This window comes from Ictalurus punctatus, chromosome 21 (assembly GCF_001660625.3).
Source record: "Ictalurus punctatus breed USDA103 chromosome 21, Coco_2.0, whole genome shotgun sequence".
NCBI lineage: Eukaryota > Metazoa > Chordata > Actinopteri > Siluriformes > Ictaluridae > Ictalurus > Ictalurus punctatus.
In genome coordinates this window covers 20,754,767-20,759,766 of record NC_030436.2, presented here as the reverse complement: position 1 = coordinate 20,759,766, position 5,000 = coordinate 20,754,767, and the positions used below count along the sequence as shown (strand labels likewise).

The 5,000-nt window shown below is 40.4% G+C and overlaps 1 protein-coding gene across 4 annotated transcripts in view; it reads left to right on the top strand.

The window, feature by feature from the left end:
- The window catches only part of fblim1 (filamin binding LIM protein 1), an 11,719-nt gene that overhangs the window by 445 nt on the left and 6,274 nt on the right, over positions 1-5,000 (top strand). The window contains exons 1-2 of one of the 4 annotated variants that reach the window (XM_047149324.2): positions 1-884; positions 4,090-4,227. The exon at positions 1-884 is cut by the window's left edge and continues 227 nt beyond it. The exons of 1 other annotated variant lie outside the window; for it this stretch is intronic. The gene's annotated coding sequence lies outside the window, so the exon portion shown is untranslated. The remainder of the gene's footprint in view (positions 885-4,089; positions 4,228-5,000) is intronic. 2 more of the 4 variants (XM_017450272.3, XM_047149326.2) reach the window with 2 other exon arrangements.

Here is a 5,000-nt window from a genome sequence, read left to right as displayed (position 1 = left end):
ATGCTTCACAGTTTATCATGTGTGGGCGGAGCTAGAAAAAGTGCAAATCACTGATTGGTCAAACACAATTGTCGAAAAACCCAACCAAAAAAGCCCCACTCCCGCCCTGCGTCCCAGATTGCGCTCTACGGAACTCAGAGTAGTACGCCACGATCTGTTGTGTTCAGTTTGAGTGCTAGTATGTGGTTTGGGGGCGTGGCCTTGTGAGCTAGAACCGTGTTCCTATTAGACATCTGCAGTTATGTGCTCTCTGGGTGGGAGGGGCATATTCTGTCTCCCTTGTCAATCACAGAGTCCTGGGTTTTTGTGAGCAGTTGTATGTGGAAGAAGGCGCACAGCGCTCCGAAGCGACGGTGTTACGCCGCAGCAGTGGACGCAGGTGTCTGGCGTGACGCGTCTCGGAGGAAGCACACGATGACGCTAACGTAACTCAACCTCACCTCTAATGTTAGCTAGCTTATATGATATAAGAAGTTTTACGATGACGTAGTAGTGTGCAGTTACACTAGCGAGCGTTCGTGAATCAACAAATGATAAAGAACCGGCGGCGTAACACCGAGGCTCCTGAGTGCGACGCGTGCCGCGGGGACCAATCAGCAACGGGAACGCTTTCTTCAGCAAAAAAATCATTTGTAAAAAAGGAAGTGTAGCATCTGATCAGCTCCCTGGTAGCAGTGAAGAAACGCTCGTAGTCCTACGGTATCCGGTCCGCACAGGACCTCACCTCGCTCAGGTTTTTTGTGACGCGTGATTCTTGCTGCGTGTTTTTATTTTTTTTTAAATTTGCGATGCAGCTGGCGGAGTTTGTTCTGTGAACTGTGGAATCTGCAAAATGGCAATCGCAGGAAATCGTCCTGCGCGCTCTTCCTCAGCGGTGTTTGTTGGTAAGTGAAAGCCTTTAGCTGTACTCGTGTTCGACGCCCGTGAACGTCAGAGCGCTTCGGCTGAACGCGTGTTTTGATGATGTCACGTGACGCGTCTCGGCCCGGATCCGCGGAAAAGCTGCGGTCATTTTGAAAAATCACAGCTCCTCCGGATATTCTGGAGTTTCCTTGATCTTGCATTCATTTCTTAACTGTGAAATCCTGGAGGGACTGTCAGGTTATTGACAGTGTGTGTGTGTGTGTGTGTGTGTGTGTGTGTGTGTGTACTAGTTTTTATATCTTGGAAAGGACCAAATGTCCCCACAAGGACGTGGATATCTTGCGTTGGTTTTTTTGGCTTGTGAGGACATTTGCTTGGTCTCCACAAGGAGGTTTTTATTTCAGATCAGTAGATCAGTAATCCAGTAATTCAGTAATTCAGTAATCCAGTAGTTCAGTAGTTCAGTAATCCAGTAGTTCAGTAATCCAGTAATTCAGTAATCCAGTAATTCAGTAGTTCAGTAATCCAGTAGTTCAGTAATCCAGTAATTCAGTAATCCAGTAATTCAGTAGTTCAGTAATCCAGTAATTCAGTAGTTCAGTAATTCAGTAATCCAGTAGTTCAGTAGTTCAGTAGTTCAGTAATCCAGTAATTCAGTAGTTCAGTAATCCAGTAATTCAGTAATTCAGTAATTCAGTAGTTCAGTAATTCAGTAATTCAGTAGTTCAGTAGTTCAGTAATTCAGTAGTTCAGTAGTTCAGTAATTCAGTAGTTCAGTAATCCAGTAATTCAGTAATTCATTAATTCAGTAGTTCAGTAATTCAGTAGTTCAGTAGTTCAGTAGTTCAGTAATTCAGTAGTTCAGTAATCCAGTAATTCAGTAATCCAGTAATCCAGTAATTCAGTAGTTCAGTAATTCAGTAGTTCAGTAATTCAGTAGTTCAGTAATCCAGTAATTCAGTAATTCAGTAGTTCAGTAATCCAGTAATTCAGTAATTCATTAATTCAGTAGTTCAGTAATTCAGTAGTTCAGTAATTCAGTAGTTCAGTAGTTCAGTAATTCAGTAATTCAGTAATTCAGTAGTTCAGTAATCCAGTAGTTCAGTAGTTCAGTAGTTCAGTAATCCAGTAATTCAGTAATTCAGTAATTCAGTAGTTCAGTAATTCAGTAGTTCAGTAATTCAGTAGTTCAGTAGTTCAGTAGTTCAGTAATCCAGTAATTCAGTAGTTCAGTAATCCAGTAATTCAGTAGTTCAGCAATTCAGTAGTTCAGTAATTCAGTAGTTCAGTAATCCAGTAATTCAGTAATTCAGTAGTTCAGTAATTCAGTAGTTCAGTAATTCAGTAGTTCAGTAGTTCAGTAATTCAGTAATCCAGTAATTCATTAATTCAGTAGTTCAGTAATTCAGTAATTCAATAGTTCAGTAATCCAGTAATTCAGTAGTTCAGTAGTTCAGTAATCCAGTAATCCAGTAATTCAGTAGTTCAGTAGTTCAGTAATTCAGTAGTTCAGTAGTTCAGTAATTCAGTAATTCAGTAGTTCAGTAGTTCAGTAATCCAGTAATCCAGTAATTCAGTAGTTCAGTAGTTCAGTAATTCAGTAGTTCAGTAGTTCAGTAATTCAGTAATTCAGTATTTCAGTAGTTCAGTAATTCAGTAGTTCAGTAGTTCAGTAATTCAGTAATCCAGTAATTCATTAATTCAGTAGTTCAGTAATTCAGTAATTCAGTAGTTCAGTAATCCAGTAATTCATTAATTCAGTAGTTCAGTAATTCAGTAATTCAGTAGTTCAGTAATCCAGTAATTCAGTAGTTCAGTAGTTCAGTAATCCAGTAATCCAGTAATTCAGTAGTTCAGTAGTTCAGTAATTCAGTAGTTCAGTAGTTCAGTAATTCAGTAATTCAGTAATTCAGTAGTTCAGTAATTCAGTAGTTCAGTAGTTCAGTAATCCAGTATTTCAGTAATTCAGTAATTCAGTAGTTCAGTAATTCAGTAATTCAGTAGTTCAGTAATCCAGTAATTCAGTAGTTCAGTAGTTCAGTAATCCAGTAATCCAGTAATTCAGTAGTTCAGTAGTTCAGTAATTCAGTAGTTCAGTAGTTCAGTAATTCAGTAATTCAGTATTTCAGTAGTTCAGTAATTCAGTAATTCAGTAGTTCAGTAATACAGTAATTCAGTAATTCAGTAATTCAGTAATTCAGTAATTCAGTAATTCAGTAGTTCAGTAATCCAGTAATTCAGTAGTTCAGTAGTTCAGTAATCCAGTTATCCAGTAATTCAGTAATTCAGTAGTTCAGTAATTCAGTAGTTCAGTAGTTCAGTAATTCAGTAGTTCAGTAATTCAGTGATTCAGTAATTCAGTAGTTCAGTAATTCAGTAATTCAGTAATTCAGTATTTCAGTAGTTCAGTAGTTCAGTAATTCAGTAATCCAGTAATTCAGTAATTCAGTATTTCAGTAGTTCAGTAGTTCAGTAATTCAGTAATCCAGTAATTCAGTAGTTCAGTAATTCAGTAATCCAGTAATTCAGTAATTCAGTAATTCAGTAATCCAGTAATTCAGTAATTCAGTAATTCAGTAATCCAGTAATCCAGTAATTCAGTAATCCAGTAATTCAGTAATTCAGTAGTTCAGTAATCCAGTAGTTCAGTAGTTCAGAATGAAAACTGCTGGAGATCGCTGAGGCGATGCTCAGAGTTAGATTTCGGTGCAGAATTCATTAGCTGCGTTAATAATATAATTATATCAATGGAAGGTCCTTATAAGTACTGCATACTCAAACAAACGTGTGTGTGCGAGTGTGTGTGCGAGTGTGTGTGTGAGTGTGTGTGCGAGTGTGAAGCGTCACCATGTTGTCGTTCTTCCAGCTGTCTCTGTAATGTCTGATACAGGGACATGTTTATTCTGTAAGAGACGGATGTGGTTTTCTGGAAAAGAAGATAAATGAAATACATCCTCCGCCCGAGTTTAATCACGTTTCCTTCGTCTCTGAGCTCGAGTTCTCTCTCTCTCACACACACGCACACACGCACACACACACACACACACACTCACCCTACCATATAGCTGGAAAACGTGATGAACTGATTGGACTGGTTAGGTGGCAGGATGTGACACACTGAATGTCTCATCATGAGTTCATGAATAATTCATGGACGTCACACCCTGTAATTATTAACGTGAGTGTGTGTGTGTGTGTGTGTGTGTGTGTGTAAAACTGAGGCAGCAGGTGAAAGTAAAACGAAGCGACTTGATCACATGCTCCGCGCCCGTGTCTGAGCGGGAAGCGTCGCAGGTGTCCCGTGAGCGCTGTGCAGCGTGACAGGAAGTCGTCTGTGCAGGTGACAGGAAGTCGTCTGTGCAGGTGAGCTGAGCGTGAACATGTTTGTTATTCCTGCTGAGTTTGAGCCGTTAGAATAGCACGTTCTAGATCATGAACGCAGCTATGAAACAGACCGACTGAAGGACAGACCGAATTTCGCATTTCCACAATTCTTTACTTCGAGACAGGAAGTTAAGGCGGGATCTATTTCCACAAAAGGCGAATCTGAATAAATCCGACTGCAGCTCAGTTCAGTACATCACGGGAGACGCGAGGCCCGCGCACGCAGCGATGAGTTCACAGCTTCCTCCCACTCGATCGGCGTAACGAGCTGTTCATGGGACGGCGTACTATCTGCTGATGAGCGCATCCTTGAAACGAGTGTTTTACGTACTGGGAAGTGAAGGGAAATCGTCTGTCGTTTACGTTATAAGAGAATTATTTACACGGCACTGGATTTGTAGATTTTACACCAAAATATTAATAACATATTAACAACAATAAACATATCTACAGTCCGAATTTCTAACGACAAAATGACACGGAGGTCCAGTGTGTCCTCTGCTAAACACACCCTGCTGCTAACTCACGGGGACGTGCTGCAGAGCTGTTGTGCTGTTGTGTAGTTTTTGTGCAGTGTGTCATGCGTCAGTGTTTGTGTGAGGAAACTTTTCAAGCTTCACAACTTTAAATAAAAGAGCAGAGCGTGTTTCTGACCGCGGCAGCAGCGTCGGTGACGGTCGAGGATTTCTCCAGTCATAATCATTACCTATGTACAATATAATGTGTGTGTGTGTGTGTGTGTGTGTGTGTGT